We start from the raw sequence: 12,414 nt of genomic DNA, 5'->3' as shown, positions 1-12,414 counted from the left end.
AACATTTATTTTTTAAAAGTAGTTAGTAAATTTTGAAATGATATTTAGGTTGGTTGAAACCTAATTTTTCAAAATTGTAGGTTTAATTTTAAATATTTTTTTTTTTAAATTTCGAAATTTTTCAAATTTTTTTTAAAAATTTTCGAAAATAAATTATTTATTTATTTAATTAATTATTTTTTGAAATTATTTATTTAAAATTAAATAAATCCTACATCCAACTATCCAGCTAACCTTGTTGCAGGAGTATGTGTTTTAGCTTGTTTGTAAGTTTTTAAAACATATTATTGCTTGATTGCAAATAGCCATGGTTAACTTGTTGACGGATCCAATGATCTGATTTTAAGTCATGGCTCCCTTGGTCAAGTAAATAATTTGTAACAGGTATATTTACAATCTTCTTTCATCTGTGTATGACCTAGCAACATGATAGGACCCATCCAAAGTGTGCCTGTGTGAGCCTATGTGTTTAATTTCGTTATAGATGCATATAGGTTGTTGTTGCTAAATAAATTGTCATAGTTATTGATAAATTTTATTTAGGCCCATTTAGTTTTTGGGCCTATTCAATTAATAACAGTTGTTCATTTTAAGGTTAAATTCCTCTCTTTTGGGCCTTGTGTGAGAGTTGGGAGCCATAGTAGTGGGTACGACATACTGAACCCAGCACCCCCTCACATGAACTACCCCAATTGCGAAGGCCCATTTGCCTGATTTGAATAACTGTACTAGGTTAATTAAACTAGTTTAACCTAATAAAATTGATTAGCAACATAATTAATTTCATTTATTTTGAAATTAATTTAAGAAAATCATAGTTTAAAGAATTTTATTCTAAGCTAAACTATGTGTATTTTCTTGTATTTAATTAAATATAGAATTATAACCATCTAGATTCTTTCTGAAGCTTAATTTAAATTTTTCATTAAATATTCCTATTTAAGTTGATATTTAGTTATCTACAACTAATCAACTTAAATTTGAATATCTTTTGAATTTCAAATTTCAAAATTAAGTTGAGTAATTTTAGGCATTGGTTATTAAGATTCTTTAGATATTTTTTAAGTTAATATCTTTTCGAATATTAACTTAAAATAGAATATTTTAGATATTTTTTAAGTTAATATCTTTTCGAATGTTAACTTAAAATGAAATATTTTCAAATTAAGTGGTTACAACTTAATTTTTGATATTTAATTAAATTTAAATTTGAAAATATTTAAGTTCTTCATTTTTTTTCTAATACAACTTAAATTAGATATTTTTTCAAATTTTATGGAAAAGATACTTAGTCAAATAAGATATAATCTAGATAGTTATTTCTAGACTACTTATTATTTCTAATATTAAATAGGAAAATATTATAAATTGTGAAATTAATTATTCAAATAATTAATTTTGGTACAATTTATTTTAAGTATATTTTTTCTAGTATTAAACTAGAGATTAATAATTAAGCCTTCTCCACACTTAATTACTTATTTCTTGAATTTAATACATTTAATTAATTTGAAAACTAAATATCTAAGTTGATTTTCATCATCATACTTAAATATTTCTTTTTCATGACACTTAATTAAATAGAAAATTATTTTTAGTTGAAATTTATTTTTTCAACTAAATTTAAATAATTTTCAAAATATATTTTTTTTCTTTATTTTATTAATCAAATTTCGAAGTTGCATTTCTTAAATGTTGGAATTTCGAATTTTATTTGAAAAATAGATTAAAGTTGTAAATTATTTATTTTAATTTTTGATCAACTTAAATCAATGATTTTTTTTTCATTTATTGATTAATTTAAAATAAATTGAATTAAAGTATATTATTAGAAATTGAATTAATTAGTCAGAGGAAAATCTAGATAGGTGATATTTTTGCTTGAAGTATTTTTCTAGTGTATTTAATTAAATAGAAAATTAATATTTAAGTTGATTTTCATCATAATACTTAAATATTTGAAATTTTTCTTATATATTTAATTAAATAGGAAAATTATATTTTTTCTTGTAAATTAATTTTATTAATTAATTTTGGGCCAACATTAAATTAGAATAATTTTTCCAGGATTTATTTTTTATTTTAACATGCATTTTCGAAAATTGTATTCTTAAATACTTTAATTTTTCGAAATGCAATATATATTTATAGAAAATTAAATTTGAGTTGTAAATTAATTTTGTAACAACTTAAATTGAATATTTTTCTAAATATTTATTGGAAATTATTACTAAGATGGAAGAAATTCATATTATTTTCATATTCATCTAAGTAAAATTTATAAATATTAAAATAAAATTTATATTTAGAATTTTTCATTCTAAATTGGAAATTTTAATTAAATAAATATATATTTAAAATAAATAGATTAAAATAAGTATCAAAGAAAATACAACTCTCTTTAAATAATGAGCTTTTTTTTATTATTATTATTAGGATATTCGATCTCCATTTTTGGTCTTACAATAGTTCAATATTTTCAATATAACCTCGAGACGCTAGACTTCGTCCCCCTATGGATGGTTATTCGTTGAACGCATTTAACACCGTAAGATCTCATTTGATAAGTGTTTTGTAAGTTTTCGTCTCTATTAGACTCTCCCCTACGGTGACTACTTAGAGATAAACTTATAAAACATGAAACAATGGTGGAAGCTCATAAAATGAGAATAACCTTGACTCTCGCCTACCGGGACAACGTTAGATTCTTATTTTGATCGAATAAAAGGTTGCTAGAATGGTTTCTATTTTAGATGAGCTGACAACTCTATTCAATGAATGATACTTTGACTCTCGCCTACCAGGACACTGTATCAGTTTGTTGGAAACCTTGGAAATTATTTAGGATTGTATGTTTTAGTATTTTCAATTGTCATTCCTACTTGCTATATGTTTAATAATTTTTGAATTGTGTATGAATTTATATTGAACCTTGTTATTTTCTGTTATTAAATTGTAGTTTAATTTCGAATCTTCATTGTTGGTCTAACTTGGTTTGTTTATCTAATGAGATAAATCCCTAGTGGATTTTCACCATTAGACATACATAATAGTGTTAGATCTCGAAAGATAAATATTGTATATGCGACATCTAGCTGTTCATCAATTGATGACACCTTAGACTAGTATTTTTACGATATGAAACAAGAAGATTATATAAATAAGATTACTTTGACTTTCGCTAATCGAAGCATCGTTGGATTCTTATTTAAAAAATGAAATTTTCCTAATTCCTCTTAGCTTATTCATTGCGAATTAGCTCAATAACATATCATTGGATGAATGGTCTATACATCATTTCATGTCATTCTATATTTTCTCTTAAGAAATTAAATGACACATATGATTATAATCCCGAAATTCTATTCCCAATTGATATAAATCCTCAATCTTAGAAATCTCCTACTTGTATGGGCAAATCAGACTTAGAGTTATATTAGTAGTGGTGGTCCAAGATAGAATTACTCATTATATTTAGTTGAATTTAAGTCTTTGACTTTAATTTTAGAATCCAAACAGAAATTTTCTTATATTTCTATTTCCAGGAAGCAATACAGTTACACTTTCCAAGTGTTTAATAACCATTTTCTATCAATGGATTCAAACTGTATGGAATATGAGTTTAGCATTCTGTGACCAGGATCCACTTGCACTATTCTAAGAACTCTTTGATGTAACTAAACCTAAGTCATCAAAACGACACAACCACATTTTTATTAATCTATGGCATTTGTATCTTGTTCATAATGGATTTGAAAAGATCAATCTCTGCAAAGAGTTTATATGCCTATATCCACTGAAAGTAGTTCATCTCATTCGCAGATGGATGTACATTCAGGGGTGGATATGGGTTTTTCGTTTTATTCTTTAAAACGATAACTCTAGATTATACCTTTTAGCACGAAATTTGAAATATTTAAAAATTTCATTAATTTCTAGCAATGGTTAAAACCATTAAGGTAAGTGGTTAAAGATCTTGCGAACTGATAGGGGTGGAGAAATAGTTAGTAGATATGCAGTTCAAAGATCATTAAATTGATTTTTGAATTATATCCAAACTTACCTCCCCAGAAATTTCGATTTGCATATTAATGATTAGTTACTAGTCGTTGCCTAAATCCTTCTATGGTAATACAATTTCAGAATGATGTAATGGTTGTATACTTAATGTAAATCATTACTAGATTCATGGATGACCTAATCAAAATCTTAAGAAAAGCTAGAACTGTAAACCATGGTTTGTTAGCTATTTAAGTGATTAGGGGTGGACCATCCCATTGTCAATAGATAAGAAAGTGTTTGTTCAAACAAATACTACTTTTCTAAGAAAATGACTAAGTCTGAAAATAAAGTAGCAAATAAAGGAAATATTTTTCTTGATTCCAAAAGTGTTCTATCATCTTATTTGACATATGATGATCCCACTGCCTCTGTTGTCTTGTCACAACTGAAGAGATCAATACCATTTAGTTTTCTTCGACATAATTCACGGTACCTTGTCGTAGTGGGAGAGTTTCTAGGAACTCACCTTCTTATGACTTGGGAGACACTAGTGATTAAAATCCATTGTGAGTTTAAACAAGTAATGGATTGTCAAGATAAGAAACTAAGAAGAAAAACCAATAGAACTATGGTTTAATCCATTCTAACCTAAATTTTTCTATTACAAGGACATAAAAGGAAATTTTAGTTAATAAGTCTATTCAATGGACTTAACAAAACTTCTTGTTCCTAGTATTACAAGTTTGAGTTTATCTAAACCTATGGCTTGTGGTATACCTGGTAATTACTTACTCTAATGCAAGCAACTTACTTTAGTAAGATGCTGAAGCATTTTCTTTCTAATGGCAATCTATAGAAGCTTCACAACTTCTTAGGCATAGATTCTATTTATCTAAGGAAAAGTCTCAACTATTCCAGAAAAGATAAAGCCATGAAAGAATTCCTTAAATCAACAGTGAGAGGTCTTAGATATGCTTTTGTATGCCTTAGACCAGACACCTGCTGTTGAGTAGGAGTAATGAGTAGGTATCAGATTAATCCAGGAGAAGAACATTGGAAGACAATCAAGTAAATCTTAAGATTAAGAAGAGGAACTATATGTTAGTCTATAAGGGTGTGTTTAAAACTCTTAGACTACACCATATCAGATTTCGAAATTTGCCTTTGTGCTAGAAAATCTTTCTGATAAGATGGTGATTACTCTGGGGGTGGAATAGTGATTTTGGAGAAGTGTAAAAACCTATCTGAAGTCTCTAGGTCTACCAGAGAGAGACTGAATGTTAAAGTTGCAGGAAAGGTACTTATTCAGTCTAAGGAAAGTTCTATACATTTTTTGGCACCATTCCAAATTGCCTTAACTACTAGTGTTAATTTCCTGATTAACCAAAAGTAGTTGCCAAAAGATATAGAATCCAGTATCCCAAGAGAGTAGACATATAGAGAGGAATTTCACATTATCAGTGATTTTGTGATTAAGGAAGAGTAATGGTGGAGAAAAGGTTGTGTTTAATTCAACCTTTCAGATCCTATTACGAGGAGTTTACGACTACTACACTTGATTTGTATATCAAGGTGTTGAGATTATTTGAAATGCACATTTTGTTTTATATTAGTGCAAGTGGGAGTTTGTTGGGTTTTATGCCCTAAATAAAACTCATTTCAATATAATCAGATTTACTTATTAATATAGATCAGAAATAACATTTAATGTTGCATGGTTCACATGATTCATTTCATGATTATATGTACATAATGTATGAATTCATCTGAAACCCTTTTCACATACTTGATCCTGTTTATTGTACTGTCAACACATTGAAAAGTAAACATGACTATGTGAATAAAGTTTCCTAGATTTATCAGACACATGATTTTACTGATATGATAATCTACAACAGAGTTTACTTGCATTTGGAGAAATGCTATGTTCTTTCCAGAGCATTGGTTAAAGTAAAGCTCAGGTTGGATGCATGGAGTATGCATCGGAAGGGACCAATATTGAACTTTGACTTAGATTTATTAAACTTACCGTAATATCTATTCAAGTCAATATCGCCTAGTTGATCCTAGATAAAATGATCTTAATCCTGTTATGATTAGGCTCAATCTCAGGAGGCTATTCATGTTCTTTGATTTGTTAGTTAAGCCTACTTTTAGGTCTGGGTGATACGTACATTTTGGGAACACGGTAGTGCAATTGAGTGGGAGCGCTAACATAAACATGGAATCTATAGCTTCTATCTGGTGAATAGTAAGTAAGGGATGATCTCCTTCGAGCTTGACCAAACGAAAATAAATGGTGGAGATCTCATTTCACATAAGCTGAAATATCATTTATACGGGGTTAAGTGTTTTAAGGATTAAATACATTGTAGGGTGTAACGGTAATCTAATCCCTTTACAGTGTAAATCATTCATATAGAGGATCATTGATCAAATTAGGATTATAACAATGGATAACTAATGATGTGTCTATATGGTGGAACATATAGAGCATTCTATATACTGAGAGTGCAATTCTAAGTTCCATGCCTGGATTCAACGAAGAATTAATAAGTTAGTGAATTTTAGTAATAAATTCTTGATCTACTTATTGGAAGCTCGGTTATATAGACCCATGGTCCCCGCACTAGTTGAGATAATATTGCTTGTAAGACTCATATAATTGGTTTTGATTAATCAATTATAATTCTCAAATTAGACTATGTCTATTTGTAAATTTTTCACTAAGTAAGGGCGAAATTGTAAAGAAAGAGTTTTAGGGGCATATTTGTTAATTATGATACTTTGTATGGGTCAATTAATAAATATGATAAATGACAATATTATTTAATAATTATTTATAGTTATTAAATAGTTAGAATTGGCATTTAAATGGTTGAATTTGAAAATTGGCATTTTTGAGAAAATCAGATGCAGAAAAGATAAAACTGCAAAATTGCAAAAAGTCAAGCCCAAATCCACATGTATAGGGCCGGCCACTTTTGTAGGGAATTTAAACTGATATTTTCATTATTTTAATGCCAAATAATTCAAACCTAACCCTAGTGGAATGCTATAAATAGATAGTGAAGGCTTTAGGAAAATTACACTTAAATTTCACACTTCTGATTCAGAAAAAACTGAGCCTCTCTCTCTCCCTATCTTTAGCCGCCACTTCTTCTCTCCCTTCCCTCTTCAATATCGAAATTCTTAGTGTGAGAGTAGTGCCCACACACAGCAAGTGATACCTCAATCATAGTGAGGAAGATCGTGAAGAAAGACTTTCAACAAGAAGGAATTTCAGCACTAAAGAATCAGAGAAAGAGATCCAGGTTCAAATATTGATAATGCTCTGCTACAGAAAGGAATCAAGGGCTAGATATCTGAACGGAAGGAGTCATTATATTCCGCTGCACCCAATGTAAGGTTTCCTAAACTTTATATGTGTTTATTTCATCGTTTTAGAAAGTTCATATTTAGGGTGTTAATCAACATACTTGTGAGTAGATCTAAGATCCTGGTAAAATAATTTCCAACAATAACATGGTCACTGTCCAAAGTATTCGCAGTAATCAAAAGATGAATTCTACCTTTGGACTTGTTATTCAAGATTGTCAAATTCTGTTATCCTCTTTACACAATGTTAATCTCTTTTTTATTAGACGATCAACAAATCGAGTTGTTCATGTTGTTGCAAGGCACTCTCGATTTTTTCCTGGCCGTAGCATTTTTGAGCATAATATTTGAGCTGTTTTAAAACCCCTCTTGTACTTTGAATACTAATATTTCAATGAAATTGCTATTTCATCTTCAAAAAAAAATTATATATTTAAAATTAAAATTATATAATTTTTTATTATATATTTAAAATGAATAAAATTATATATATGTTAATATTAAAATTATATATTTAAAATGAATAAAATATATTTATTATCCCGAATCTTATTCAGGTGATGTAGGACCCGTTTGGGGTGGCTTTTAGAAAAGTTAAAAGTACTTTTTGAGAAAGCTATTCTTTAAAAAGTGTTTGGCAAAATAAAAAAAAATAGTTTTTTCTAAAATTTAAGCTAAAATTATAGCTTTTTGTTAAAGTTGGCCCACACCTACTTTTAGATTTTAGCTTTTACTGGAAACTAAAATTTGGGTTTAATGAATTTTTTAGTTGACCCAATCACCCTCATTCAAATTAAAAAAATTATCATTTTAGTGAGGGGTTTTTTTTTTTCATTCGTAAAATCAACCCATCGACTGCAGCTCTTCACCTTCAATCGCAAGAGTCTTCTCTGTCCCCGATCACCCACGCTGCCGTTCGCCAACTCTGTCATCAACAGCTCCTGCACAACCAAGGTTTATCTCTTAACTCTTCCTTTGAATGCCAAGAAAATATTTTTTGATTCTCTTTTTTTCTCCCTGTCGAATCAATTTTTTTCTTTTAAATTCCCTAGTCTGCGTCTGTACTGGGTTATGATTAATGAGTCTCACCTATATATGTTTCCTTGAATCAATTCCTCAAAATAATTTGCAACTGTGGGAAACTGTGGGTAATGAAATTGAAAAGAAAATTAGTAAAACAAAAATTGAATTTTTCCCCTCCTCTTTTAGAGTAATAATTTGCTTATATAAAATCTTTGCCTAGTGATTTTGCTTATACACTACAACCTCTCTCTCTCTGTCTCCCTTAAGACCCGAAAAACCATAAACTTTTTGGGATTAAGTGTTCATAAATTAAATACCTATTGTGGGAATTGTTGTAACAACATCTCTCAGTTTAGCTTGTAGAGAATGCTTGTTTTTCCAAAAGCATCAAGACCCACCATAATTATCCTTATTTAATTTTTTGGAAAAAACTTCTTCGTAGAGAAATTCCTCCACCCATATCACAAACAAGAAGAATAAAAAAATCAAATCATAAAGGGTATAGTTGCAGAGAAGAACAAATGCCCTTTTTTGTTAAAAAGACCAAAGACAATATAGAAAAAGGAGATCTCTTTGGTTTCAAGCTAACACCAGCTGGAATATTGGTGTGAGGATGAGGCATACAAGAGAATAGACTCAATTCTATACATAAAGAAATGGGGTAAGTTTATTGTTCTCTTTGAACTTCAAAACAGGAATTTCTTCTTTCTAGTTCAATAAAAACTTTCACATAACATCATCAGCTGAGTCTAGTCGAATCTCTGTTGGTTTCTTGACAGTGAAATAAATGTAACTGAATCTTGGAAATTGTTTCCACTTTTGTCTTTACCTGAATGAATTGCAAACTTAAAGATTCTCCTAATCTAGAGCCATTATAGGATATTATATGCTTCTAGATTAATGATCATTGAATATTATATTGTGTGAATACTAATATCTAGTGACACCTGGTGGATGCACTGCTGTTATTTGGGTTGTTTTTATTATGTCAATTATGATGTATGTGGGTATTCTAGTGGTGCATGAATGCTCTTATAACTGTTGCAGTCTAATGGTGCTCTTGATTGTTGGCATAAAACTGTACTTTTATTAAAGTAGCCTAAAACGAGTTGATGAGAATCTAGCTTTAAAAAAAAATACCAGTATACCATATCATTGGTTAAGCAAGAGTCAACAAAAAAATTTAAGTGAAAAGCAATCTAAAAAGGTAAATGAATTAAAGATTTGATCACCAATGTGCTTTCACAATAAAAAAACCAATGAACTGCTATTTTCCTAGCTGTCGTTAATGATTCATCTGAGTTTAAATCACTGTAACAGAAAATGGATTTGTTCTTCTTTAGTTATCAAAGAAGAAAGTTCATCACTTTCCCAAAATATTAATTATTTTCTAGCGAAACTAAAAGGAAAATTTATTGCTTTTTCTCAGATTCATTATAGTGTTACTCATATCTATATAATAACTAGTTAATTATAGTATTGTTACTATGTTTTTATAGTACTAACAAAAAAGTTATGTAAGAACATATATATGTATATATATTATATATATAAATATCAAAAAATTCGTTTACATTACTTTGGTCTCTCTTTGAAATTTTTAGGTACCCAAGTAGAATAGGATGATGGTGTTGCTTTCATCATAGTTATTATGTGTTTTTTGGTGTTGGATTAGTCTTTAGCTTTATGACTCATTATTTTACTTTTTACTTCTTAATAAAATTTATTATTTTAATTTAATTAGATGGAGAAAGAAAAAAATATTTGTACTAAAAGTGATGTAGCAGTACCACGAGGTAAAGCAATATAGAATTCTGAGAGTGTGAATTTTTTCTTGGAATTCTGTATCAAAGAGGTTGAAGATGGTCATCGTCCTACTACTTATTTAGATAAAATTAGATATCTAAACTTGATTACAAATATGAAAAAAGTAACTGAAAGAGATTACACTAGAGCCCAGCTGAAAAATAAGTGGGATGGATTGAAAAATGAATGGAAGCTTTAGAAGCATCTCAAGGGAAAAGAAACTGGTTTAGGATTGAGTATGCAAAAGAATACAATTGATGCAACTGAAAATTGGTGAAATAGTAAATTACAGGTATATTATAATCTTGTTAAATATTTATATGAAACTAAAAGACTTTTTTATGAATGGTACATTTAATCAACAAAATTGCTTTTGTAGACTCATCCCGATGCTGCAAAGTTTCGCATTCGGGGAATTGAACCAGAAGTAGAAGAAAAATTATATAAGATTTTTATGAATACTGTTGATGCAGGAGAATATGCTTGGACACCTTCATTTGGAATAATTCCATCTGAGTCTGAAAAGCCTTTTAATGATACTGAAACCTTACATGAACAACTGAGAGTAGTGATGATGATCTAGAGACTCCTAGTATTGATAGATTTTTTAAAGAGAAAATTAGCAAGAGATCAATTGAGCCGCTTGAGAAACAAAATAAAAAGGCAAAAATGGAAAAGGGAAATGAAGAAGACAGGGCCTGTAATGATATTTGAACAAATTGGTCGCCTTGCTGATGACGCGGAGACAAGAAGTAGAAATATTGAAATAGCTAGAAAGGAGAATAGTATTGCTGACGTCATGAAAATATTAAATTCTTTGCCTGAAATTGAGAAAGGGAGCAGCTTGTATTTATTTGTAACTCGCTTGTTTATCATGAAAGAGAAGAGAGAGATGTTTGCTTCATTGGAAGAACCTGAGTTGATGCTTACTTGGCTCAAGAATGAGTATACTTTGGAATAATTATAATGCTTAAATCGTTCATAATAGTAGCCTTTATTTTCTAAACTTTGTGTTATGACTTTAATATATTTTTGTTATGTTATTTCTTTGATTGTATTTGCTCTCAAGACTTTAACATATGTTTGTTATGTTATTTCTTTAATTGTATTTGTTCTCAAGACTTGGTGTAATCACTAATATGAATATGCTTTATTATTTTTTTTTTAACTTGCATTTGCTATAAAGACTTTATGGCTATTTCATATGTATTTCATATACTCTTTAATATTTACAGGATAATTTTAAATTAGAAATAATGGCAGACACTGATGAGGAGATTGAGTTACAATCGACGTATCTAGCTACATATCTAGTTCAACATTATTATACAACATACATTGAAAAGACTCCTTGTATGAATTCTTCTCAAACTACTCATATGTGGTTGATGGAAATATTACAAGGAAATGAAAGTAGATGTCATAGAATGTTTAGGATGGAGAAGGGTGTTTTCATTAAATTATGCAATGAATTGGAAGCTAATTATGGATTTAAGGGTTCAAAGAGAATGTGTGCTCTTGAAATATTAGGCATATTTTTATTTACATTAGGTCACGGTGCTGGAAACCGGTTGGTGGTTGACATAAGAGCGATTCCAGCACTCAGGCGTGACAGTTAGTCGATATTTCAACAAGGTTTTAGATGTTTTATGTCATATGAGTGTAGATGTATTAAAACCACCGGACCCAGACTTTAAAGATGTTCCTAAAGAGATATTGAAAGATTCTAGATACATGCCTCATTTTAAGGTAAGTCATACTTTAAAATTATACATTTTTTTTCTAGCTAGAGTATATTTTTATAATTTAGTGTTCTTTATTTAGAATTGTATTGGCGCAATAGACGGTGTACATGTGAATGCCATAATTCCTCCTGAAGATCAAGTACCGTTTGTTGGTAGAAAAGGGGTACCAACTCAGAATGTCATGGCAATATGTAATTTTGATATGCAATTTATATATGCATATGTCGGGTGGGAAGGTTCTGCTCATGATACAAGAATTTTTTATTCAACTTTACGTAGTTCAACTTCAAATTTTCCAAAACCTCCCCAAGGTTGTCCTCTAAATACATTTATAAATTATTAAAGTTTTATAATTTTTTAATTATGTTTTTATATTTTATTTGATAGGGAAATATTATTTAGTAGATGCGGGATACCCACAAATTACACGTTTTTTAGGACCATATAAAGGTCAAAGATA

The sequence above is a fragment of the Cannabis sativa genome, chromosome 4, assembly GCF_029168945.1.
Source record: "Cannabis sativa cultivar Pink pepper isolate KNU-18-1 chromosome 4, ASM2916894v1, whole genome shotgun sequence".
Taxonomy (NCBI): Eukaryota; Viridiplantae; Streptophyta; class Magnoliopsida; order Rosales; family Cannabaceae; genus Cannabis; species Cannabis sativa.
Note: the sequence above shows the minus strand (reverse complement) of the source record.